The sequence below is a fragment of the Callorhinus ursinus genome, unplaced genomic scaffold (genome assembly GCF_003265705.2).
Source record: "Callorhinus ursinus isolate GAN/ISIS: 27379988/994484 unplaced genomic scaffold, GSC_fseal_2.0 scaffold35, whole genome shotgun sequence".
Taxonomy (NCBI): domain Eukaryota; kingdom Metazoa; phylum Chordata; class Mammalia; order Carnivora; family Otariidae; genus Callorhinus; species Callorhinus ursinus.
The window spans coordinates 1558326-1586244 of record NW_027397097.1 but is presented as its reverse complement, the minus strand read 5'-3'; the positions used below and the strand labels follow the sequence as shown (position 1 = coordinate 1586244).

The window sequence follows — 27919 nt, the reverse complement described above, 5'->3', positions numbered from 1 at the left end:
ATGAGAGAGAAAGCACATGAGACGGGGGGAGGGTCAGAGGGAGAAGCAGACTCCCCGCTGAGCAGGGAGCCCGATGCGGGACTCAATCCCGGGACTCCAGGATCATGACCTGAGCCGAAGGCAGTCGCTTAACCAACTGAGCCACCCAGGCGCCCAGTTCCTATAATTTTTTAAAAAAAACTTTTCAAAGTGACTTTATTGAGTAAATTTACACAGAGTAAAATGCACTTGTTTTTTTTTTTTTTTTTTTACTTTTTTTGTTGTTTTTATTATGCACTATATTAATACACTGCATAACCTTCTAGGAGGGGTAGATGAGTATGACTGAGTTATTTTTCATCAATCAGGAAAATGCTTCCTCAGTCGATATTCTCCAAACCCTTTGACACATAGTAATGATTAACTCCAGAGACCCGCCTATCTCTTTGCATCAGACTCCACTGATATGGATAATAGGCAACCTTTTTTTCCTTGCCCCCGTTACTGACCGTGTGGATGTGGGCCGTGGCTATGCCGGGGATGACCAAGCACATGGCCATGACGCTGATCCCGGGCCGGATCTCGAACCACACATCGCAGCGCGGTTGCCGGAGCCAAGCCCCTGCCTGCCCGGCCCGGTAAAGGTGACCCGGCCTCCAAAATGCACTTGTTTTAAGTGTTGACAAAGATGTACAACCTCTGTAATCTCTCCCCTGCAGTCAAGGTATAGAACATTTCCATCAATAGGTACTATTATTATCCTCATTCTAGAGGGCAGAGAACTAAAGTATAAGAGGAGTTAAGGGACATTGAAGGGATGTCCAAGGTCTCATGGCTTATAAGTGATAGCACCAGGATTTGAACCCCAGAGCCCATATTCTTGACTACCATATTGCTTTCCATCTCTTCCTTTGTGGTTCAGTCATTGCCTCTCTTGTCCGGGTGGACAAGATTAAGGAGTAAGATGACTTAGGCTTAAAGTCTAAGCATTAAAGGGGTCCTGGGCAAGCGGCCCAGAGGTAGGCAGTGGGGAGGGATGAAACAGCAATCTCAGTACTAGAATCCCAGGACCCAAGCAGGCAGAGCTACTTGCCTTTTGGCCAGCCTTCACCTCTCCATGCCCTGACTAGGGAGCCTCCTAACAAGGTATAATGTAGTGCCTGAAAAGGGGACTGGCTCCTCGGTTCACATAACTGAGATGTGAAACAGAAGAATAGTCTCATTTGCTCTGAGAGTGCTGTCTGTGGTAGCCTGCATCCATTTCTGGGCTAGGCAACTCTCAGGGCCACACGGACAGGTCAGAGCATATATAAAGGAGGCACAGTGGATAGAGATCCTGAAAATCTAGTCCTTTGAAGAGGGGTTGAGGAACTAGATTTGGAAGCCCTGAAGAGAAAACATAATTGTTGCCTTCATATCCTTGAAAGGCCATTCTTTGGATGAGAGCATCAACCTGTTTTTCTCTGTGGCTTCAGAAGGCATAATTAGAGAGCCCTGTGGGTGGGACAGTATAAGCATATTTTGGAAAAATTGAGGTACAGTGGATATGACATACCTCATCAGCTTGTCATCAGCTTGGAGTACAAATAAGGTCAGATCTTTTTTCAGTAGTAAGATTGATCTCTTGAATGAGGATGAAATTATCTGAAGTTTAGTACGTCTCTCCTGGGGCCTTTCCTCTTTCTCTTTCTGAAGTATTTAAGAACTTCGTAGGCTTATTTGGTCCAAAGGAGTCAGGCTTAGTTCCCAAGAGAGAACTAGAGAATCTTATTGGTCTGTTAGTGGGCCCCATTTTCAGCTTCTGTCATTGGCACACAGTGTGGCTTTTAAGAATGGCTCTCACAGTGTACTCTTTCCTTATTTAGCGTAGCCACGAGGACTTGGTTCTACACATGGTGCAGTGGTTCTTTGAGGGAGGATGACAGCACCCTTCAGTTTCACATTTGGCCTAGGCTCCACTATGCTTGAGCTCTCAGAGTGAATGCTCCTCAGTTCATATATGTATAAACTCATTCATTGGAGGAGGGAACCCCTACAATCACCAGTTGGCAGGGTCTAGAAGTATTTCTAGATTTAGCCACATTTCAGTTCCAGAACCAGCCTTCTTCTACAGTCATTTTGGTTATAGTATTGAGCTTGAAACACCCATTCAGACTTTGTTTCCTCTGTGTGAGCACTTACTGTAGGCTCTTAATGTTCCTTTCTACCTTTAACTTGATTAGGATCTCAGTCTGTTAGGGAAATGATAATAGCATTGAACCTCAAAAGAAAGGGGTGAAGATTTCAGTCTTTTGTCCTGGAAGGGTTTTGGATCCTGCACATATGTGTGTTCATTCATTTGTATTCACTTTCTAAGGGGTATTGGGAACAGTCTTTGCCAAGTCACAAAAGATCATGCTGTTTCCTTTCCCCTAGGGAATGTGTGCTTCCTTGTTTTATATTTATATGGTTAAAAGGGGACTCCCTCAAGAACAAGGGTCTGCTCCAAGGTGACTTGATGTTTCTAAGGCAGAGGGGGCTGACAACTTTAAAATGGCAGTTTCCATAACTGAAGTAGTTTGAATTATTTTTAATCTGGTCCCCTGCTGTACAAGGAGGATTTTTCAAACTACTAGAAATTCCTACCATTGGAGTGGGCCACCCAGAGATATGAGTGCTTTGACATTACAACTGTTAAACAGACTAGCTGCCTAGAGCCATTGTGAGGAAATGCTGGATTTCTTATAAGACCACCCACCATCCAGAATGAGTAAGGTTAACATCAGAAGATGTGAGAATGGGCAACTGGACCATGTCATCTAAACCTGGATTTTAAAACCCTTTCCTCCATGGGGGGAACTCTCACTAATTATCTCCACTATATCATACTAGCTTCAGCAAGGTACTGCTCTCCTTTTATGTTTGGATCCAAGTTGGGCACGGGAACTTTTCTTTATTACCATATAACTGAGCCCTGCATAGAATATTTAGACAAGAATTTTCTAAAGACTCAGGGATAGCAATAGGAAAATAAACATAGTTATTGAAACTAGATAATCTGGCTTATATAATGTTGCTTGATCTCTGGGGCGCCCAGAGGATATATACACAGAAGCAGTGCCATCCCGATTATCTGGTGATGGGCTGGAAGCAAGATGAGTAATGAGTATGGGTTAGAATAAGTTGGCCTCTAACGGGCCTTATAGCTCTGAGATTTTGTGATTCTTCTAGGGTTTCAATCCTGAAAATTCTAGAACGGACTTTGTGCTGTGACTCCTAGAAATCTTACAGGCCCAACAGGGGGTCAGGAAAGTGGGTAACTACGATGCAGTTGAGGTTACCACTGATCTCATTTCCACATTTCTCCCAACCACGGCTCTCCCCTTAGGCCAGAGAAATACAGTATGAAATACAGCCCCTTATGTTATATGTGTCTGACCGCGATTAAAAAAAAAATAGCCTTATTCTTTGTCCGTGATGTTGATCTGTCCTTTCTCATTTGACCCTCTCAACACTTCTTGATATGGGCAAAAAAGTGCTTACTAAGCTCTTTTTAGAGGTGAATAAACTGAGGTCCAGAGAAGTTAAGTAATTTGCCTGTCTAGATTACACACTAGATTGACTGGTATCCTTAGTGCCGTCAAGAACTATTTGTTAAGGGACACCTGGCTGGCTCTGTGGGTTAAGCATCTGACCCTTGTTTTCAGCTCAGGTCATGACCTCGGGGTCATGAGATCGAGCCCCATGTTGGGCTCTACGCTCATTGGGGAGTCTACTTGAGATTCTGTCTCTCCCTCTTCCCTGCCAGGCCAACAACCCCCTCCCCCCTCTGCTCAAGCACATGCTCTCTCTCTCAAATAAACAAATAAATCCTTTTATTTTTATTTATTTATTTGTTTGACGGAGAGAGAGCACGAACACAAGTAGGGGGAAGAAGCAGACAGGAGAGGGAGAAGCAGGCCCCCCGCTGAGTGGGGAGCCCAATGTGGGGCTCGAGCCTAGGACCCCGGGATCATGACCTGAGCCGAAGGCAGACACTTAACCGACTGAGCCACCCAGGCATCCCAACAAATAAATCTTAAAAAAAAAAGGAACTATTTGTTGAATAAATGAAGCTTAGATTCTGTCTGTCCTTGGCCAGTATTTGCTACCGCATTATTCTGAACCCTCCAGGGGCTTCCTGTGAGCATCTGAAGGATTGGCTGGTTTTTGCTGAATTTCCCTTTGGGATTCCCTCATTCTGTAGCTGAAGCTGTGTGCACTCTTTAGAGAACATCAGCCCAATTGTGTTCCCTACAGAGTGGGATGGGAAAAAACATTCCACCCACTGTGGTTCTTTTTTTGTTCCTTGTTTTCTGGGATCTTCATATTGCCGACAAGAGTGACTCATAGACTGCACTATATGATTTTCTTGGTTAAGAGAACTTTTTTCTTAGCTCTAGAAGAAATTAACCAATAGTTACATATGGTTAAGATGCAGATGTTTAGCAGCTTTACCCAGAGCACAATAGATCTAACTGAGCCCAAACCTATTTGGTTCAGTAAAACTCTGCAGTCACTGTGTACCTAGCCATGTGTTAGGGATTTAGAGGAAGCCCTTGGGGTGAGGGGCTTAGAGTCCAGTTGGAGAGAGAGACACATACATAAGCAGGAAAATAGTTTGAGACAATTTTAAATAAAACGCAAAGTTAAGTAGTATATGTGTAAACATTTAAATGTGGAGAGTAGGTCATAAAGGGCTTAGAAGGTATGGTGAAAAGAGTGTGTGCTTTAGAACTGTGGCTTGTTGACAGGTTAAATCCCTGAACTACTTTTTCCTTATCTGTAAAAATGGGTATAGTGATAGCAGCCTCACAGGGGTGTGAGGATTACATGAGGTGATGTGTTCAAAGCACCAGCATAGTGACTGATGCATGGTAGGCATTAAACCAGTGGTGATCCCCTCCCTCCCTCCCCTCCGTTTTTCTAGGAGCTTTCCTAGAGGAGCTAAGCCTGAAAGGTTGATTAGGATTTGGGGGAAGCAAGGAGGGAGGATGGCAAGCCAGGAATGAAAGGGCAGGCCTTGTGAGTGTGTCAGTCTGGTGGGAGTGGGGGGCACATGGGAAAAGCAGTGCAGAGTAAAGCTAAAGAGACAGAAGTTTGGACTTAATTTAGAAGAAGTGTATTATGGGAGGTGTATTTAAGCCCTGTACACATGTGTCTATATGTATATAAAGGTCCTTATTATACTCTGCAGCATAGTGTAGTAGTTAAGAGCTTGGACTCTAGAGCCAGACTGCTTGTCTCTAAATGCTACCACTTAGTTTACTTCTCCATGCCTTCGTTTCTGGATTGGGAAAATGGAATTGATCGTATTGATACCTTGTAGGGTTTTCATGAGGGTGAATGAGATAGATATGAAGTGCTTAGAATAGTGCCTGACACATAGTGCTACATAAATGTTAGCTGCTATAATAATAATTTAAATGATACAAAACTTTTATAAAAAGTGTATGCCCTTAGTGATGAACTCTAACAGTTAAAGAAATAAGTTCGAGGCGCCTGGGTGGCTCAGTCGGTTAAGAGTCTGACTATTGATTTTGGCTCAGGTCATGGTCTTGGGGTCCTGGGATCAAACCCTGGGTTGGGCCCCGTGTTCGGCAGGGAGTCTGCTTGAGGATTCTCTCTCTCTCCCTCTGCTCCTACTCCTGCTTGTGCTTTCTCTCTCTCTCTCTCTGAAATAAATAAATTAATTTAAAAAAGAGCTGATCCATTAACTGAGGAATGTCAGTCAACTGATGTCTGCCGTTTGAAGGCCTCTGCTAGAGGGAACAGGGTCATCAACATGGTGAGCGAGGTGAGGCCTGCATGAAGTGGTAGGAAACAAGATCTGATCAGAAGGGGCAAGACGAACTGAGGGGGGCAGTTGGCAGTGGGCTCTTGAGTTGAGGTGTGTTCCTGTTGAATCGTCTAGTATAGGACATTTGTTGCATCTGGAGGTAATTCCTGCGAGGGTTAGGCAATACAAGTGTAGGTCTTGGTCAGCCTTGTCAAAGAACTTGAGTTCCAGGGAGGGGAGTGCAGCACTGCCAAGCAGACAGTACTGCCATAGGAGGAGCATCGCTGCATACTGTTTGAGTGGATAAATGTTGTTCGAATAAAATAGAGCGGTCATTGAGGACCACTGGGGAGCCAAACGTTCCCCTCAGAGTAAGCAGTGTGTGCATTGGGCTTGACAGCAGGGCAGGATTTGATGGGGGCGGTGGGGGGATGTGCATGGAGATGAGAATGGGTTTAGTGGATGATCAAGTTACCAGTGAGACTTGAACCCAGTTTCTCTATTCCGGTGAGTTCTGCAGAACAGCGCTCCTTGCAATGGCCGTATAACATCTAGACTGCACACAGCGATCTCATCACGTGGGCTGCAAAAGTAGCTCCGATTTCCTGGGAAGAGTGGCCTGTGGTGCTTGGGTGGCACCTCACCAGCTTCTTTGCTGATTTGCAAGTCCCACTAGGGTCAGCCTGGGCTGGTGTTCTATGCAGTTGGGGTGGGGGATAGGAAGCTACCCTCTTCCATTGGGATAGTGCTTCCAGAAAGTGCCTGAGGACCTTCCCCCTCACCCTTCCTTCCAGTGCTGCTTGTGCTTTGTGCCTTGGCTGGGCCTGGCTGGAACATGGGTTTGGTGATGGGTGGGTAAGGTGGCAGGGACTATTGGATTTTCTGCTTCCACTAAATGAACTGTGGTTTGTTATGACCTATTTGCTTTGCTCTGTATTTGTGCTGCATTAAAGGATTTTTGTCTTCATCTTGACCAGCTCAAAGTTAAACCACTAGAGGTTTTCATTTGAACTGGACCATTTCTCATTTTAGCTGGCTTTTAAGCTTTAAGTCTTTTTTTTTTTAATTTAGGATTTTATTTATTTATCTGAGAGAGAGCATGAGGTAGGGAGAGGGAGAAGGAGAAGCAGACTCCCCGCTGAGCAGGGAGCCCGATGCGGCACTCGATCCCAGGACCCTGGGATCATGACCTGAGCTGAAGGCAGACGCTTAACCAACTGAGCCACCCGGGTGCCCCAAGTTTTAAGTCTTAAGACCATTAATGGTGGTCTCCACCAGCAGAGCTTTTTGTGAGGTAAGGTGGCTCAGGCTGCTGGGAGCCAGTTTGCAAGGCAAGCAGCAGAAGCGTGCATGCACAAGATAGAGAAGTCTCCCTCAAGCTTATGCTCAGTGCTTTGGGTCTGTGTGAGTGCAGAGTGGAGCTAGGTGTATTACAGAGTTTGATGGTTTTCCCTGGAGCAGATACCCCAGAGGTATACTATTTTTGAAGCAACAAGGGCTATAGTGTATTTCTTTTATCCCACATCAACTTTTCTGCTAGGAACCTGGGAGTCTTTAGTCTGCCTTTAGAGACCTCTCCAGCCCTGGCTATGTAGGGTTGGCATTCTAGAATCCAGATGTTTCATATTCCCTAAGACTAAGCCAATGGCATTTTCTCTGGGAAGCCTTGCCCTGACTTTTACAAGAGAATTAGTCACCTTGCTTCCACAGAAGTTGGTATATCCTTTAACTGTAGCTCTTTCCTTGTATCCTGATTCCCTGTTTTCTTCACTAGAAGGTAAGCTTTTCTTCCCCCTGGTAAAGCTATTATGCTGTAATAAAAAAAAAAAAGAAAAAAAAAAGAAAAAGATTATTTACTGCTGAATGCACCTTTTACCAAAAGAGCCACAGGCCAACTCAGGGTTCTAAAAAACCCCACAAAACTTCCTGAGTAGATGGAAAAATATAGCAGAGAACAAACACAGCTTTCCTCCTTTCCATTATCTCCCACAGTCACATTACAAAGACTTGAAGAAAACAAATTGGTCACATACATGCAAGGTTCAACGTAAGTGATAGAAACAAATGAATTAGTCAAAAAATGGCTTCCTCTACAACCAGAAACACAAACTAAAAGGTAAGCTTTTTGAAGGCAGAGGTTTTTTTTGTTTTTTTGTTTTTTGTTTTTTATTGTGTGGCTCTAGCACCTAACATAAGTTGTATACAGAATAAACATCAATAACGAAGAATGAATGAATGAATAAGTTAATGGTAGGTTTTTAGTACTTTTCCTTCTTATCTGGAAGTCAAGCCCCCAACTGGGTTGATTTGGCAGGTGGACCTCAGACTGGGACAAATTGGACGTCTTCTGTGCAGACTTCAGATCGTGTGAAATGTTCTCCCCTGCTAGGGTGTTTCCCCCTGGCCTTTCCATTTTTCAGCATTCCTCTCTTCTTTGATTGCCATTTAAAGATCTGAATGCTGAGGATGAGCTGGTGGAGGGGAATGTTTCCCTGAGGACATGGTGTCTGATGGTGGCCAAGACTTTGTGGTTGATTAACTCCCTGATGAAATCCCTGACTTTGAGGCACCAAGGGAGGGAATGAGGGTATATGGAAGCCAAGTTAAGAACTCTGTGAGGATGATGAGGGGTGGACGGGGGAGTGGGGTTGGGAGTCATGGTGAGATGAAAAGAGGATGGCTAGAGAAATCTAGAGGTTTTAACTCTCCCTCAATCCCGTCGTAGATTTCATTTCCCCTTTTGTGGTCCAGAGTCGGAGCAGCTATAGTAGAAAGAACAGAAGCCGAGAGGCTTGACTTTTTCTACCACCAGCTCACTGTGCCACCTAGGACGAACCACTGCTGTTGGTCTCATTTCCTTCATTTGTCAAGCAGGATCAAGAGCCTCTGCCCTGCCAGACTGCCTTAACTGTAGTGAGGCCTGGGGACATGTTGAATGAGAAAGCTCTGACCAGAGTAGGAGAAAAGTACAGTGATGCTGGTCAGTCTCCCATCTTTTCTCACCAGAGTCCCCCTGTCTCTGGAGGAATCCACTACTGTAGCCCAGCTCTCAGTGCTCGGGTTCCTCTGGCCTTTCTGTTCTTTCTAGCCTCTAGATAGCCACGCGTCCTATGTAATGTGGGTGACCCAGTAAGCATTCACAATTCCCTGCTTGGAATTCCTATAGGCCAGGGGCCATGTTTGTTTCCTCAGTGTATCCCCAGCCCTTAGGACAGGGTTGGAAAAGCAGGCACTTATTGAACATTTCTTGAAGGAGAGTTTAAGTTTGAACACTGGATCTGCCATATACAGTAATAACTTGATGCCGGACCAAGAGACTTGTCTTCCCTAAGCCCTAGTTTCCTTTATCCGTTCAGTGAGAGTCATAATCCTTGTGTCTCAGGGCTGGCATGAGAAGTGAATCTCTGTGAAATTCCAGGCCTCACGGAAATGTAATTTCCCTCTATACCTGCCAGCAATGGTATGTGGGGGCCCAGTAATCGGCTAGTTACTATACAGTATGCCCCCAGAGTGGCCTGCTGAACCCAGAGTTGCTTCTGAGGTGGTGTGTTCTGGATATTACCTCTAGGACGGAAGAAGGAAGCAGAACCTTGGGATTTCCCTTAGCACTTCCGGCCTTTTCTATTTGCCTGCCCCACTCGTTCTTCCTTGGATTCTGTTCCTGGAATAGCTCGAATATTTTTCTGCCTCTTAGTTCTCCAAAGTGTCTTAAGCAGCCAGAGCACTTTTGTCTGGACTCTTATAAGCTTGCTGTGTTTGGTCCTTGTTATTCTTCATTAGTTGGTATATATCCTGCTTATTTTTGGTTTCCTGACCTGTTGTACTCTCTCCATGGTCAACATAGCTGTGTCTGAGGTAAGTCACTTCAGGGGGCTCCCTCTAACCACACAGGTCTGTGAGGTAGAAGAGAGCTCAGTGCCAGTCTCGATTCGCCCCTCTAGCCCTGTGACCTTGGGCAAGGCTCTTTCCCTCTCTGGGTCTCAGGCTTCTCATCCCTAAAATGAAGGATTTGAACCGAGTAAGTGGTTTCTAAGGGTCCTTAAATTTGGAGTGTGAGTTTGGACAAGTCATTTTTCTTTTTTTGGGGAGTCTTAGCTTCTTCATCTGTAAAATTAAGTAGGTTGGGCTGAATAATTTATAAAGTCACTTCTGGGCCTAAATATTTTCTCCTCATTCTCTCTCTCTCTCTCTCTCTCTCTCTTTTCCCCCTTTCTACCTTGTATTGCTTTCTGGAGCATTTCTGTGACAGTTAACAGCTGTGGACAGGAAACCCTTCAACACTTCTAACTTGGCAAAAGTTGCTGCTCCTTCTGAACCTCATCCCAGCCCATTTCCTGTGTTTACAGCGTTTGGGTTTTTTGCTCAGTGACAAGCCTGACAGGCCATACTCTCGTTCTCCATGGCCTTGTGCCGGGTAGACCAAAATGAGCACCAATTTGGGAGTTTGGGGGACAAGGTTTCAGTCTCCACTCACCTGTGTCACCTTAGGCAAGTTACCTGCCTTCTCAGAGTTAAGTGTCCTTATCTGTAAAACAAGAGGGTTTAACTAGCTCTGCTATTGTAGGATATTAATACTTGCCTCCCTTCTATTCCCCTGGCATGGCCCTCTTTTTAGCCTGTTTCTTCCACATACACCACTGTGGAAGGGACCCAGGGTAGCTCCCTTTGCGTTTGGGACAAAATAAGAGGAAGAGAAGAAGTCAAATAGCTCTCTCGGGCCCAGACTGGCAGCAGAGAAGAGTTGAGGTGCGGAGCTGGTGTGACCAAATTGCCCAACAAATCAGCTATATATTTGGTAACCAGTATGCATTTATTCTTTTTTTTTTTAAAGATTTATTTATTTATTTGAGAGAGCGAGAATGAGAGTACATGAGAGGGGGGAGGGTCAGAGGGAGAAGCAGGCTCCTCGCTGAGCAGGGAGCCCGATGCGGGACTCGATCCCGGGACTCCAGGATCATGACCTGAGCCGAAGGCAGTCACTTAACCAACTGAGCCACCCAGGCGCCCAGTATGCATTTCTTCTTATCGAGACTCTGGAGACGGACAGTATCCCAGTTCCAGCCTTTCTTTTACTATTTATATGACTTGAGCAAGTCACTTAGCATATCTGGGCCTCAGTTTCCTCATCTTATATTAGGGATAATCAAAATACTGACTTTACAGATTTGTAAAAGAGACAATGTAGGTACAAGTCCCAACATAGTTCTTGACTTGTTCATCCCCCCCTTTCTCCCTTAGACAGTAACAAGGTACTTAATTCTGTTCTTGTGGAGATAGCAGGAGGACACTCAGGTCCCACTGCTGAGGAGCTAACAGGCCAGCTGGGGACAGAGTCCAATTATGATTGGAAGTGACCTCGTGAGGTGGTGCCTGAACCAGGCTGGGCTCAGTGCCGTGGCCTCAGAGGGGAGACTCATAGGGCCTGGAATGGTTACAGAAGGCTGGTGGGAATAGGACTTTCCCTGAGCCTTGAAGGGCCAGCAAGTTCTGACCATGAGGAGTTGGGGGGGAGAGTAATTTTAGGTACCCATCTACCCTTCCCCAAGTCCTAGTGCTTTGTATAGGTCCCCTTCACATTCGTCTCTTCCCTCTCTCCATCTAGGCTGTTATTATCCAAGGGACTTACCCTTTTTCTTTTTACATTTTTTAAGAGAAAGAAAATTTGAAGGCAAGGGGGTGACATAACATTTATTCAGAACAAACTAGTTTTACTTTAACCAATGGGCTGGGTAGTTTGCTTTCATAATCTTAAATACTTAGGAAATTATGTTATTATGTCACATTTTACAGCTGAAGAAACAGTGCCTCCAAAAGGTGAAACAGCTTTTTCAGCTCAAAATTAACAGGTTATAGTGACAAATCAAAAGAGCTCTGCATAATAATTGAGTATGGCTTCAGCTAGTTTAGAAGATATGTATAATTTAGCAGTTCTCATTTATGTTTCTTCACCCAAGTTCTTAGTAATCTGTAAGAGTCGTTTGGTGCTTATCTTTGAGAGATGACTATCTTATTCCTGGCTCCTACTGTACTTACCTCTTGCTCTTAGCAGTACTTCTCAATTCTCTAGATCTCCGGTTCTACCACTGACTTAGATTCAACCTCCTTACACCACCAGCCTTAGATCCCTTAATTCTTTTCCCAGTTATTTACCAAGCACCTACTGTAGGCCAGACCAGAGATGGTTGCAAGTATTGTTCCTGCTTGGATCTTCCAGTGTAATGGTTAGACAGACGATGACAATAAAAACAACTTGGTAGTAATCGAGTGCTTACTGTGTGCCATGCTCTATTTGAAGTACTTTATATGTATTAACTCATTTCATTCCTAAAACTGTATGAGGTAGATACTGTTTTCTTCTTATTTTATAGGTAATGAAATGGAGGCATACAGAGGTTCATTGGTCTAAGTTGTGATAGAGAGAAGCACAGGGGCCATGAGGGCACAGAAGAGGGGCTCCTAATATAACCCAAGGAGTCAGTGTAGAGAATACTTCCTAGAGGAATTAGAAAAGGCCTGAGTAGAATCTTGAAACTTGAGTAGGAATTAGTCAGGTGTAAAATGGGGCAAGGATGTTGTAGGCAGAGGGAACATCATGTACAAAGTCACAAAGTGAGTCTTGCATATTTATGGAACTGAAAGTAGTTTAGTGTGGTAGGAGTGTGAGGTGTGTGTGAGTTGAGTGGTATGGGATAAGGCTAGAGGACCTGCTAGGGGCCACTGCTTGAAGAGCCTGTATCCTTTGCTACATTGTATTCAGTATACAGTCCAGTGGTTTCCAACTTGAGGATTTGAAACTGAAGGGGGTCCTTGAAGGGTGTTTCATGAATTCATATTATTTTCCCAATTATTTTTCAATCTGTAGATACTAAAAGTATAACTATTGTTATTTTTAAAGATTTTATTTATTTGAGAGAGAGAGAGCGAGAAGCAGACTGTCTGCTGAGCAGAGAGCCCGGCATGGGGCTCGATCCCAGGACCCTGGGATCATGACCTGAGCTGAAGGCAGACGCTTAACCAACTGAGCCACCCAGGCGCCCAAAAAAGTATAACTATTACTATATGGAGCTTTTGGAATTCCTCACTGAAAAAAAGTTAGGAATTACTGTTGTAGGTGTTTGGGGGCTCTGCAAAGGACTTTTTTCTTTAAATTAGAATATTTATTGAGATAATTGTAGATTGACACACAGTTGAAAAAAAATAATACAGTGAGATCATTGGGAAACTTCACAGTTTTCCCCACAGTAACATTTTGACAGACTGTAGTATAATATTATAACCAGAATATTGATGTTAACACAACCTGCCAATCTTGTTTAGATTTCCTCAGTTTTGTTTGTACTGGTTGTGTGTATGTGTTGTGTGTATGTAACCTCCATGTTACCCCTTTATAACCACACCTTTCTCTCCCACTTCTTCCCTGTTCCTAACCCCTCTGTCCTCTGTTTCTAAAGTTTTGACCTTTCAAAAATGTTGTATAATTGGAGCCATAGAGTTTGTAACTTTCTGGAATTGGCTTTTTTGTTCAGCCATAATTCCCTGGAAAATCATCTAAGTGATTGTATGTATCATGACTTCATTCCTTTGTACTGCTGAGTAGTACTCCATTGTGTATAATGTATATAACCATTCACCTGTTGAAAGACATATGGACTGATCCCAGTTTGGGCTATTACACATAAAGTTTACACGAACATTTGTATACTGTTTGTTTGTTTTTTTTAAAGATTTATTTATTTATTTGAGAGAGAGAGAGAGAGAGAGAGAGCGAGCGTGTGCAAGCAGGGGGAGGGGGAGAGGGAGAGAGAGAATCTCAAGCAGACTCCCCACTGAGCACGGATCCGGATGCAGGGCTCGATCTCACAACCCTGAGATCTCAACCTGAGCCAAAATGAAGACACGCTTAACTCACTGAGCCACCCAGGCGCCCCTGTGTGCAGATTTTTTAATGTGAACCTGTGAAGGATTTTATTCAGGAGAGTAGTGTGGTCAGATTTGAATTTTAGAAAAATTATACTAACTGCTTTAGTAGAGAATGAGTTTGAGAGAAATGAGCAGAGACAGGGAGATCACTGAGGAAACCATAGTAACCCAGGCAAAGTACATGGAGACCTGCACTCAGTTCTCTGTGAGCTGGAGCCTGCTTGGCCATAGAGGCTTTTCCTCAGAAATCACATCAGGCTCATTTGCACGTGGGAGCAGGGCTGGGGAGCCTGGGCTTGTTCTGGATAGTCAGTCCCCCTTCTGGGGAGATGCCATTACCATAGCTGAGAACTGCCATCGCCATCCTGTGAGGAAAGGCTGCAAACCCAGTTTTTGGAATGATCATCCTGACTGCAAGGTTTTTCTGTAGATGTTCTTGGTTATCTTCTCTCAAGAAAAGAAGAAAGGGGGCCAGTTATCTCCTTCGTATAGTTTGAGTGGAGGCTTATGTGGGGCAGGAAGATGATGAGAAGCTCTTTGCTGGGTCTGGTCTCTTTGGGAGCCCAGGAATGTGTTCTCTGGTAGGCCAGCCAGCAGTGGGCCTGGGGCGGCTGGAGGATGACCTCCTGCTGCGAGGAAACCTGGACTCCACATTGGTTTCACCCCATGTAGTGGTGTGCCTGGCTCACCCAGGCATTTATCACTGTGCTCTTGGGGCCACTGTGATCAGGACTGATTGTTGGGAGCCAGGTCCACTTCTGAACCAGAGGGTGTAATCCTAGAGGGTCCACTAAATGGGTTGGACACCTCCCCTGGGCACTGTGCAATGTCCTTATCTGGGCAAGTTCTTGGGGGCCCATCCCAGCACTTGTACAAAACTTTTCCCAGGAGAAATCTGTTTTGAGTTGTTTGTAATTATTTTTTTGGCTATCTCAGACCCTGACAAGTGCTGGCCGGGATGCAGGAATGTTTGGGTCAGGTGCCAGGTCAGAGAATTTGGGGCAACTTTTGAACAAGTGTGTGTTGATTTAATTTCTCTGGGGCTGTCATGCTTCTTAGCACAGGATACCTTCAGAATGTAAAGACCTGTGGTATGTGGGACCCCAAAGCTGAGAAAGCAAATCTTCAAAACCAATAAGAAGCTTTCAGTTGTCCTAGACCAGGTCTTGTGTTGCCCGGGGCTCTGCCAGACACAGGGGAACACCAGAAAAATCAGACTCATCTGTAGTTGGGAAGATAAGACTCACAGGTAAAGCAGAGAATAGACAACTGACAAGTGAGTGACTAACACAGGGCTTGACTGTTTTTCCAAGGACTTTACTGATTTTTCAAATAAGAAAATCCTTAGGAGCCCTCAGAGTATAGGAAGGTTGAAATTTAAAGACCTGCAACTACCACTTCTGTAATTCAGTATGTATTTTAATCATTGAGGGGCAGGGGTGGGGGGACCCTGGAGGCCCGAGAAGTGTATCTTACTTCTTTTCATATTCCTGGTGCCTTTGGTTAGTTTGGCTAACTAGCTCAATGTCAGCAATTAGGTGTTTGAAAGTCAGAAATCAGCATTGAAGTGGTAGCATGTGAATCCTGAACTGGGGCTCAGAAACTTTTTTTTTTTTTTTAAAGATTTTGTTTATTTATTTGACAGAGAGAGACACAGCGAGAGAGGGACAACAAGCAGGGGGAGTGGGAGAGGGAGAAGCAGCCTTCCCGAAGAGCAGGGAGCCCGATGCGGGGCTCAATCCCAGGACGCTGGGATCATGACCTGAGCCGAAGGCAGACGCTTAACGACTGAGCCACCCAGGCGCCACCAGGGGCTCAGAAACTTTTAATTTAGTCAGAAAGGTTCTAAAAATTAAAGGGCAGGCAGATTGGTCCACCCCCTTAACAGTCTGAGTCCAAAGCCCTGCAGGAGACGTGGGAGGAGGGGAGTCAGAACAGCTAGAAGGCCCCTGCACCAGAAGCCTGGGTTCCTGAGGTCCTGGCCTGCTTGGTGGGGACTAATTTTAGGGATCAGCCACCTTCTTTGGGAAGGAAGCTTCTTGTGAAACCAATATTTGAAGAAAAGAATACAGAGAGGATGAAGGTAGAAATGGGACACGATGGGCTGGCTGGGTGGAGAGAGGGCTGAAGAATTCGTCTCGTCCTAGCAGATGATTATGTTCCATATGATTAAACAGAAGCATATTCTTTTGCTCTTTTTGTTTCTCCCCGCAGAGTGTACTAGGGATTCAGTATTCCTTCCCTAGTGTCTTTTTAACTTTGTTTCTAAGTCTTAATAAGGAAGCGGTCTCTAGTTAGTGTTGGACACTAAAGAAGTTAGGGCAAAACCAAGAATGCTATGTTACCCTGCTTGGGGAATGGTACAAGACCAGTTAGGACTTCTGTGTTGGCCCTCGGTAGATGAGCAGAACGTATTGGAACTTGTCCCTATTTGTGGGTCTTGGAGAGTAAGGGTTAGTAGTTCTTCTTCTTCTTCTTCTTCTTTTTTTTTTTTTAAGATTTTATTTATTTATTTGAGAGAGAAAGAGAGAGTACATGAGAGGGGGGAGGGTCAGAGGGAGAAGCAGACTCCCTGCTGAGCAGGGAGCCCGATGTGGGACTCGATCCTGGGACTCCAGGATCATGACCTGAGCCGAAGGCAGTCGCTTAACCAACTGAGCCACCCAGGCGCCCAGGGTTAGTAGTTCTAGGGAGCCCTCTTGCACAGACTCATCTGGAGCTCCCCACCAGATAGCCTTGCCACAGGACATGGCATAGGAAGTTAGCGAGGCTTCTAATCTGGTTCTGCCACTATTTTGCTGGCCAACCTCCCCTTCCATAGCCCCAGTCTCCTCCTCCAGTTTTAAGGTGGGTGGTGGTCCTTGCTGCCTCCAAAGCCCTTCTAACTCTGCCGCTAAGAGTCTGAGTACAGTGGAGATCTCAACATCCATTACTCCCATGGTATGCCAAGAATTTTTGCAAGATGGTAAAAAATACCCTTTGACTTTGGGTTCTTTTACAAATGAATCTGGGTGAGATGCTGTGCTCCTTGCTCTGGGGCTTCCTATTCTGGGATGCCCTCCCTTCCTTCCACTCCTGCTGTCTTCTTCCTGTTCAGATGGTGGTACCTCCTGGTGCTCTGGTCTCTTGTGTTTTACCATATTCTATTTTGTGTCTTTGTGATTCATATACCGTGCTCATTCTCGTACTTTCTGTGGGCAAGGACTACGTCTGTTCATCTCTGTGTCAGCTTGCTCTTTCATCAACTGAGTTCTTGTGGGCATTCATTGGTTCACTCAGTGAATATTCACTGGAGCCCAGCTGTTGTGCTAGGGACTTTGCTAGGTGCTGGGTGTTGGCTCGAAGCCAGGATTCAGCCCTGAAGGCAGCCATGGTTCCTGCCACTGTGGAACTTACAGGTTAGTGGAGAAGAAAGATATTAAGCAAATTATCACACAAATAATTATAATTGTGAAAAGGGTTATCAATAAAAAATACAGGGTGCTTTAGAGAATGTATAATGTGGGCCTAAACCAGTTTGGCAGGGAAGTTGATCAAGGAAGATTCTTTGAAGGAAAAGTGTTTAAGTTCAGACCAACAGTATGAATCAGAGTCTGCAGATCAAGAAAGAACGAGGAGGCTTCCATACAAAAGGAATTCTAGGTTATTCTTTTTTTCTTTTCCTTCAAATTTTTATTTAAATTCAAGTTAGTTAACTTACAGAGCAATATTGGTTTCAGGAGTAGAATTCAGTGATTCATCACTTACGTACAACACCTAGTGCTCAACACAACAAGTGCTCTCCTTAATGCCCATCACCATCTGACCCATCCCCCACCCACCTCCCTCCATCAACCCTCGGTTTGTTCTATCTTTAAGAGTCTTTTTATGGTTTGTTCCCCCCCAGACCCCTCCCATATGTTCATCTGTTTTGTTTTTTAAATTCCACATATGAGTGAAATCATATGGTATTTGTCTTTCTCTGATGGACTTGTTTCCCTTAGCATAATACTCTCTAGATCCATCCACGTCTTTGTGAATGGCAAGAGTTCATTCTTTTTGCTGGCCGAGTGATATTCCATTGTGTGTGTATATACTGATGTAGTTTTGGAATGTTGGTGAGCTCCAGAGTCAATGGCCAAGAAAGAATTCTTGAGGCATCTTTGGTGCAAAAAAGGTGATTTTATTCAAGCGCAGGGACAGGACCCGTGGGCAGAAAGAGCTGCTGCGCTGGGGTTGTGAGGGGTGGCTGATTATATACTTGGGAGTGGGGGGAGGTAGGGGCACAGGGGTGTCCAAAAGAACTTTCATATGCTAAAGAAGACTCACAGGATGCTGGAGGCCTGGCTATTGTCAAGTTAAGATGGTTTTTCCTTCTAGTAAGGCATTAACTTTAAGACAGTTGGGACCTTCCGGAAGAATGTCATACTCTGCCTGCCTCCAGTATTTGTCAATGGGCTGCCGGTTATAAGGAAATTTTATTTTATTTACATTCCCTCTACCTTTGTTTTCTACAGCACTGTGGAGGAGAGAGTGATGTTAGGGCTCCCGGAAATCGAGTCTATGGGTTTCTGAAAGTTAGGCTATTGATGAGAATGCTTTTTCCTTGTAAATCACTAAGACATCTGTAAACTGATGGAGACTCTTGTCCTGCAGGACTGTGATCTATGTCAGTTACCCATTTGTTTTCCCTTCCCTTAGCTTTAGGGCAGCCGAGAGTACCTGAGGAATGTCACACATATCCCAGCTGGGCGGGGGGTGTTGTGGGGTGTCAGCTTGTGCTTTGTCCTCAGCTTGCCTTCTGCTCCCTCATCATATATCACATCTTCTTTATCCATTCACCAGTTGATGGACACTTGGGCTCTTTCCATAGTTTGGCTATTGTTGATAATGCTGATATAAACATTTATATATTTTATAAAAATACCTTCGAATCTGTATTTTTGTATCCTTTGGGTAAATAGGAATTCTAGGTTATTCTCACCCTGGGTTGCACATTAGCATCACCAGGTATAAGAGAGTATATGAAGCAGCTGGGCTGGTGCTTCATACTCGTTCTTCCTGGGGAGAGTACCAAGCGATACAACTACTTTGGAAAACATCTTGGCACTTAAAAAGTTAAACATACTAAAGGGGTGCCTGGGTGGCTCAGTCGGTTAAACATCTGCCTTCGGCTCAGGTCATGATCCTGGAGTCCCAGGATCGGAGCCCCGCAGCGGGGGGAGTCTGCTTCTCCCTCTGACCCCCCCCCCATGTGCTCTCTCTCTCAAATAGAGAAATAAAAGTCGTAAAAAAAAGAAGTTAAACATACTAAACAAATCTGTCATATAACCCAGAGGTTCCACTTCTACTGGAACTCAGGATGAAAAACTCATTTTCACTCAAGAAAAATGAAAACATGTCCACACAAAGACTTGTACATGAATGTTCATAGCACTTTATTTGTGATAGCTAAAAACTTGTGGATGGATAAACAAATTTTGGTCTCTTCATTCAGTGGAATGTTACTCAGTGATAACATGGAGAAAACTGATTCATGTGACAACACGGTTGAAGCTTTTGAATGCTGAGCAAAAGCCACCAGACACAAAAGAGTACATACTGGTGATATTTCTTTGAAGTCCTAGAGCAAGCAAAACTAATTTATAATGATAGAAATCAGATCAGTGGTTATGTGGGGTGGCAGATGAGGTTTGGCAGTGAAGTACCAAGTGGGAACATTTTGGGGTGATGGAATGTTCTATATCTCGATTGGGGTGGTGGTTATACAAGTGCATATGTTTGTCAAACACACTGAACTGTACACTTAAAATGGAGACATTTTATTGTATACCATTCTGTCTTAAGAAATATCCATGCTCTATTTTTATAAATGTCAAGAAAAGGCAAAACTCATGTATGGTGATAAAAGTCAGAAGAGCAGTTACTATTATGGGGTGGGGTGAGATCGTGGTCGTGGTAGTATTGATTGGAAAGGAGCAAGAGCGAGGAAGTCTTCCTAGAGTGTTGGGAATGTTTTATTTCTTAATTTTGGTGGTAGTTACTTAGATATATACGCATGTAAAAGTTGGTTGATCTATATGTTTATTTATACACTTTGCTGTATGTATGTTACGTCTCAAGGAAAAACAAAAAAGCAAAACCCCCCATCAAACCAAACCCATACCTAGATCCCACCCATAGAGATACCGATTTAACTGGTCTGGGATGGGGCTTGGGCATCAGCGACATCGGTGCTCCCTAAGTGAGTCTAATATGCAGCTGGAGTTGAGAACCAACATGCTATATGTGCAAAGGAGGGGAGAAACTTGGAGCCTCAAAGGATAGCACAAAGCTACGGGAGTTGCTGGACATGAGACCAGAAAGGTGGCAGGTGACAAATCATTCTGGGCCTTGCAGGCTACTTTAAGAAATTTTAACTTCATCTTAAGAGTAATGAAAAGCTTTTGAAGGTTTTTTTTTTTTTTTAAGATTTTATTTATTTATTTGTCAGAGAGAGAGAGAGAGCAAGCAGGGGGAGCAGCAGAAGCAGAGGGAGAAGCAGGCTCCCTACTAAGCAGGGAGCCTGACGTGGGGCTTGATCCCAGGACGCTGGGATCATGACCTGAGCAGAAGGCAGACACTTAACGACTGAGCCACCCAGGCGCCCCTTGAAGGGTTTTGAGTAGGGAGTTCACTTGGACAGATAATCAGTCAGCTGGTATGCACTTGCATTGCCTATGGGTAGTGTTCCTGCTGATGGTTCGTTAAGTATTCAGAATATCTCCCTGTGAGGGGAGGAGGATTTGGAATAGTTGAGTCTTGAACTAGGATCGGTGCTTGTTTAGAAGTGGGGAGTGAGGGAGAGTGAGATGTGAAGGTTTTTGACACAAGCAACTGAAGAAGTAGAAAGTTTGGGGAAAACTAACGCGTTTAGATTTAGACATGATGCGTTCGTGTTCCTGTCAGACATCCTTGTGTGGAGATACTTAGTAGGTAGCTGGCTTTTGTGGGTTTCTGAGGGTCACAAGTGAAACTTGCAGCAGAAACATCATTTTGCTTTTTGGGGGAGTTGGCAATGACTAGTAATTTCTTTAAATGGTAATCAAGGCTGTGAGGGGAGAGAGTAGTATGAAGAGAAGAGTAGTATGAAGAGAAGAGAGCCTTGGACCGAACGCAGATTCTTTAAAACTTCAACATTTAAAAGTCAGGTCTGGAGGAGACATTTTCTTTGCACACTCAGGAAAAGAAAGATTTGTTCATTCATTTAGCAGATCTATATTGAATACCTCCTGTGTGCCAAGCACTGTCTGAGTCCCTGGGGTTACTGCAGGGAACAAAAAAGTCACTGCTCTTGTGAGCCTTACTTCTGTTGGAGGGAGATGGGCACTAAGCAAATCAACAAGTAAGTGTATCATGTGTGAGGTGGTAGTAGGTGCTATGAAAAAATGAAAAAGACATGAGCTCTGCCCTCAGATACCCTCAAATAACTGCAGTTGTAAGCCGACTGAAGTAAGGCCAGAAGAGGTACAAAGTCAGGAATGCTCATGGAAATCAGAGGTGTATCTCTCAGTATGTTGCACATTGAAGCCCTATACATTGTCAAGGCTGTGAATTTTTTCTTTTCCACTGAGGGCTTTCTTTAATTATATTTCATATGAATTAAAAAACTTGTTACCGGAGTATTCAGATCACAGGTTAGAGTGAAAATATAGTTATCTTGCATTATAATAAATATATATAATATTTTTTTTAAAGTATGCTAGCAAGAATTATAAAAACGTTTACTGATCACACACATATGGTAGACTATGCTTTTTTTTTTTTTAAGAGCAGTTTTAGGTTTACAACAAAATTCAGAGGGAGGTACAGAGATTTCCCACATAGTCTCTGCCTCCACACATGCTTAGCCAACCCCATTACCAATGTTACTTACCAGAGTGGTACATTTTTTTGCCAAGGATGAGCCCACATGGATACATCCTAATCACCCAAAATTCATAGTTTCCCTTAGGGTTCACTCTTGGTGTTGTATGGGTTATTTTTTGATGTGTTCTCCTTGGGGGGAGATATGGGAAGTCTTTTGTTTCAGTGCTGCTTGGGTAGCTGAAACCAGTGCCAACTTTGTCCATAAGGAAAGCTCTTCTGAATTCCTGCCCCCCTGCTGAGGAGAGCTGGGCCTCTGCTTGGATATGAGGACATGATGTTCTAACAGGGGCAAGAACATCCCTCAGGAGGCTGGATTTCACTCAGCCCCAGGGAGCTGACTCCTCTTTCCTCTGTGGCTAGACCTACTATGTGCTGTGTTCCAAGGGGGCCCTTTTTTTGCCAGTTCCAGGTCCCAAACCAGTTCCCCTTCTCTTTCTTTCTCTCTCTCTCTCTTTCTTTCTCTTTCTTTCTTTCTTTCTTTCTTTCTTTCTTTCTTTCTTTCTTTCTTTCTTTCTTTCCTCTCTCTCTCTCTCTCTCTTTCTTTCTTTCAAGATTTTATTTATTTATTTGACAGAGAGAGACACAGCAAGAGAGGGAACACAAGCAGGGGGAGTGGGAGAGGGAGAAGCAGGTTTCCCGCTGAGCAGGGAGCCCAACGCGGGGCTCGATCCCAGGACCCTGGGATCATGATCTGAGCCGAAGGCAGATGCTTAACAACTGAGCCACCCAGGCACCCCCCCTTCTCATTCTTTACATTTTTGTTTAGATGGTACTTCTTCCTCCCACCCCATTCCCCTCCCCAGACCCCCAGCCTCAGCCTCATTCTAGGTTCTGTGCTGTTTTATCTCTGGGATATCAGGGTCCTTGGTCGAATCTGAGTCTTCCCAGGGCTGGTGCTCTTTCTTAACAGTCTTTTGAGCCCTTTCTAAGGGTAAGGGTGGATTTTGCTCCCATCAAGAGTTCCTGCAGAGCTTCCTGGTCCCGCTTTGTCGGGTGGGAGGTGAAGTGGAGAAATGATTCGCAACAGATGACGCTCCTGCTGGCAAAATTCAGCAATTTCCAGATTCCGTTCAGGTGCCAGACAAGTGGTAAGGAACAGTTTGACCAGGGCCTTTCTCTATTCCTCATCTGTACCTTCTTCCTTGACTGCTGTTTTTCTCACTTCTTTCCCTCTGGGCTTGTGTCTCACACCAGACAATCCATGGTCAGGCTCAGCTGCAGGGGCTCTGCTTTGCACGCCTGCAGATATGTGGTCTCAGGGGGATGAATTACTGCTCAGTGAGGAGAAACTGGCTGAAAGAGAAGAGGCATCAGGTGGACGGTGGATATTGGGGTGGGGGGGAGTTGGTCGCTTGTACTCAGGAATTCTCTTGTCCTTGGGGGAGATACAGTTTGTTATGAATCCATTCATGCACGCATTCATTCATTCAGCCAGCATTTCCTGATTTCCTCCTTGATGGTGGATGTTCGTGATGGGGCCATACTAGGCCCTGGGGGATAGAGTGAGTCAAACCTAGTCCTTGCCCATTTCTGGATGTGGCATGCGAACAACTCAGAGCATGAGAATTAATATAACAGAGTTATGTATAAAGTCCTTTGGAGCATAGAGCAGTTGGTGATTAGCTCTGCCTGGAGAAAGAGGAGATTGGGACATGAGGGAAAGACTGTGGTTTTGCCTGCCAGTGATTAACAAAGTGTGGTCTGCAGACCATTGGGGGTCACCAAGATCTTTTCAGGGGTCCAAAAAGTCAAAGACATTTTAATAATAATGCTAAGATGTTATTTGCTTTTTTTCACCTTGTCTACATTTGCACTGATGGCACGAAAGCAGTTAGGTAAAACTGTTGGTTCCTTATCAGGAGTCAAAGCAGTGCCACAAAACTGTGCCAGTGGTCACTGTTTTCCTCACCTCCATGCGCTCTGTTTAAAAAAGAATTTTTTCAAAAATATATAACTAAAAATGTATGAATTCTATTAAATTGTATCACATGAATACATGTCTCTTTAGTATTCTGTATGATGAAACAGGAAATATGCGTAAAGCACTTTTGCTGCAGATAGAAGTTTGATGTTTATTTCAAGAAAGAGTGTTTGTGCCATTGAGTTGCAAGTTGAACTACCTCCTTTCTTCAGGGAACACTATTTTTTAAAATGATTTTATTTATTTATTTGATAGAGATAGCGAGACAGAGCATGAGCAGGGAGGAGAGGGAGAAGCACGCTCCCCACTGAGCAGGGAGCCCGATGTGGGGCTCGATCCCAGGACCCTGAGATCATGACCTGAGCCGAAGGCAGACACTTAACTAACTGAGCCACTGAGGTGCCCCCAGGGAACACTGTTTTTATTTGAAAGAATAACTGACAGATAAAGTATAGTTACTCAAACTAATTATTTGGCAGATCTTTTCTTGAAAATGAATGAGGTGAATTTGCTACTTAGAGGAAAACAACTGGTAGTATTTTTTGCCAATGATAAAATTCTGGCTTTTATTTAAAACTTAGAATTGTGGAAAACTTGTATCTGCCACTGTGAGCTTGACAGCTTCCCTAGATTTCAAGCTTTTCTGATGGGGGCACCTGGGTGGCTCAGTCGGTTAAGGGTCCAACTCTTGATCTCAGCTCAGGTCTTGATCTCAGGGTCGTGAGTTCAAGCCCCATGTTGGGCTCCATGCTTGGCATGGAGGCTACTTAAAAAAAAAGGGGTGCCTGGGTGGCTCAGTTGGTTGGGTGTCTGACTCTCGATTTTGGCTCAGGTCATGATCTTAGGGTTGTGAGATCAAGCCCCGCATCAGGCTCCATGCTCAGTGCAGAGTCTGCTTGAGATTCTTTCCCTCTGCACCACACGCCCCCCCCCCAAGCTCTCTCTCAATCTCTCTCTCAAATAAATAAATAAATAATAAAAGTTTCCTGATGAAATTAGTGGTGATACTAATAACTGATTATTTTGATATTGTATAGATGAAATGGGTCAAATTTGGAAGCTCTGCCTAACTCATTGAATCACTAGTTTCCATGTGATCAGTGCATCATGTTACAAAATCACGCCTGGATAAAAGATTATTCAAAGTTCAAGATAGAGCAATAGATTTTAACATAATAGAGTACAAAAAGTTCATCCAGATAGTTTCAAATTTCACACTGCAACTAATCTTTGATAAACCTACCACTTGTTGAGTTTTGATGTAATATTAGAGAAGAATGTTCACAGTTATCTGAAAGGTTATTAAAATACTCCTCTCTTTTCCAGCTATATACCTGTTTTGCTCTTGGATCAAAACAACACATTGAATGTGGAAACAGATATAAGACTACAGCCATCTTCCATTAAGCCAGATATTAAAGAGATTTGCAAAAATGTAAAACAATCCCACCCTTCTCAGAAAACATTTTTTCCAGAAAACAATTATTTTTCATAAAAAAATCTTATTTATATTAATGTATAGGAGATTTAGTGGTCTAAAAGGAATTAATTGCTACTAGAATTTGTATTTTAATTTCTAATATGGTAAATATCAGTTTGGGGATTTTCAGTTTTCAAGAGTATACAGGGGCCCTGAGATCAAACAATTTAAAAACCTGGTCCTGTAATATTCTTTTTACTTAGAATTCTCTTTTCTGCTTAGAGAAATCCTACACGTAATTGTTAGTTGGTATTTAATTATTCATCAAAAAACATTTCCTGAGCATCTATCAAGAACCTGGCTTTTGCTTGGGGCTGGGGACATGGTCCTAAGCTCTTCTGGAAATCGCAGTCTGATGGGGAAGACAGACAGAACTGCAACACAGTATGATGAATGTTATCAGCAATAGACAAATAAATGTTGTGGGAATATAGGCCATTGTCATAATCACTTGCCAGCTCATCTAGAACATATGCTGATCGATCTGATTGGACTGTATATCCTATATTTGATTCTTTGTAGTCTGACAGGGAGAGCAGCTGATTAGGAGAGGATGGGAGCTGTTCACCTGCTGTTCTGGGAGGAAAGAAGGAAACTACCAATGTATTGATTGTCAGCTTTATGCATGCCCTATGCTAGGTGTTTGAACAAATGTGGTCTTAATTTTTGCAAAAACCATGTAAACAGACATAATTATCCTCATTTTACAAGTGAGCTATTGGAAGCTAAGAGAAGATAACAACTTGTCCAACATCATATAGTTGTAACTGATGGACCTGGGATTTTGACATATGTGTTCTGACTCCAAGTCTAGGGCTCTTACTAATAATGTGTTGCTAAATGGTTGGATCTTCTAAGGTATTTCCAGATGGTTCTGGGAAACCTTGCCAGATTGGAATGTATAAGAGATTATAGATTCAGGAAGGAGAGAGAGACAGCCTAGGAAATGCTTGGTAGCAGGAGTCATTTGTGAATTTTGGCTAATGTACTTTTTCTGGACAGGGTTCTATGGCCTTACGGGACAGCAAGATTTTGTACTCCTTTATCCTCAATCCCTTTAATCCTTCTCTATGCCAGATGATGCCAGCAGCAAAGGTCACCTGTGTGTCTGATCAGGTTACAAACCAGAGCCTAGTGTTTGAAGCCCAAACTTCTTGGACCTGCCATAGGCCTTCAAGAAAGGGGCTGGCTGACCTTAAGGCCAACGGTGCCCAGCCTGGAGACCCCCACAGTCCTAGAGCTCAGTGAACTAGTTCAGCATTTTAAAAAAACCTATTAGAAGTTATGCTTTGGTGCACTTGGCTGGCTCAGTTGGAAGAGCATGAGACTTCTGATTTCGGGGTTGTGAATTGGAGCCCCATGTTGGGTGTAGAGATTACTTAAATAAATAAAACTTAAAAAAAAAAAGAAACTATGCTTTACTTATGATAGACCTGTGTGTGGATACAGGCTAATGAAAATACTGAATTTCTTTGCTTTGGGTCAAGAATCTGTCAACCTAATGTGGTTCTGGTGTGCTACCTGTGGTTTTCTAGAATAGGGGTCAGCAAACTATGACCCAGGGGTCAAATTCAGCCCACCACCTGTTTTTGTGGATAAGGTTTTCTTGGAACACAGCTAAACTCATGCACTTAACGTTTTGTCTACGGCTGCTTTTGTGCTCTATGATAAAGTAGTAGTAACAGAGGCTATCTGGTTCATAAATGCTAAATTGTTTACTATCTGGCCTTTTACAGAAAAAGTTTGCTGACCCCTAGGGTAATCCTGACTGTTTCTCTCATGGTAATTCGCACTTAGTGTTTTAATCACCTCTCTCCCCTACATTTATAATTAAGCTCCTTGAGGGCAGGGATGAGATCTGACTCATCTCTTTATGCCCCATGCTGATTACAGAGCCTGACATATAAAGAACACTCAATAAATGTTGTTTAAATGGGCACATCATAGGCTGATCAAAAATCTGATAGGCAGTTAAAAAATTTTTTTCTTACTCTGATAGGCAATTATATGTGCCTTTGATGAACACAAAAGCAGGAATAAGGTCAGGAAAGCGTTATGTTGGTAATGCTAATCCCAGGGTTGTGTGCTTCCATCTATGAACCAGTCAGTACTTACTGCAATTCCGTTTAGATAGGTAGTTCATGGATAGGAGTCCATAAATGAAACAATCGTGCCAAGAGCTCTTGTTGGTGAGGAAGTTGAGAAACAAGGCCTTAATCTTTGGCTGCATTCTTCTCTTTCCCTCAGTACCCACCACTGCCTCACCCCACCCTCCACTCTCCACTTCAACTTGTAAGACAAATGTAGAAGAATATAAGGTTATATGGAGATATTTCTTTGGCATGTATACTATTTATCTTACTTTTTGTCTTCTATGAAGCCATTTCTTCAATGTCCTTTTTACCATCTGTGACTTGCAGAAGATGAAACCCAACTTAAAGCTGTTTGGGCGCCTTGGCATAAAGGCAGACAGGTGAAGTGCGGGCCTGGGAGTCGATAGACCTGGGCTCTCGCTGTGGCTCTTCACCTGTCTTTGACTTTGGACACATCAGTTAACATCTGTGAGCTCCAGTATCCAACATGTTTTTTATTGAGTTACATCTGGGACATTTTCCACATTTAACATTTATAGCCCTTCCTCATTTTGAAAAGGATTTGAGCAACTTGCCAGTGAGAGAGAGGTGACTTGTCCTGTGCCGTCAGTGTCTCTGCCCAGCAGACAGGTCTTTGATCAGTGCCTTCTAGAAGGCTTCACAGCAGCAGCTTCTTTACCCTCTCCTTGCTTTCTCTTCTGTGATGGCTTCTTCTTTGGGAGTGATCTGAGGAGTTTTTGCTGGAGAGAAGTTATCAAGATCAGGGTCAGAGGGAAAGAGGAATTTTAGAATCTAAGAATTGGAAGACATACTGGAAACTTCACTTACAATGTCTTTTTCAG

General features: G+C 43.8%; 1 protein-coding gene and 1 pseudogene across 6 annotated transcripts in view; one reads left to right on the top strand and one right to left on the bottom strand.

Moving 5' to 3' along the window:
• The window catches only part of STIM1 (stromal interaction molecule 1), a 188838-nt gene that overhangs the window by 76163 nt on the left and 84756 nt on the right, over positions 1–27919 (top strand). Inside the window, exon 1 of one of the 6 annotated variants that reach the window (XM_073879623.1) lies at positions 7872–7892. The exons of 4 other annotated variants lie outside the window; for them this stretch is intronic. The gene's annotated coding sequence lies outside the window, so the exon portion shown is untranslated. Of the gene's footprint in view, positions 1–7871; positions 7893–9611; positions 9632–27919 lie in introns of those variants that run through there. One more of the 6 variants, XM_073879624.1, reaches the window with a different exon arrangement.
• LOC112806168 (NADH dehydrogenase [ubiquinone] 1 alpha subcomplex subunit 1 pseudogene) lies at positions 360–23498 on the bottom strand (annotated as a pseudogene).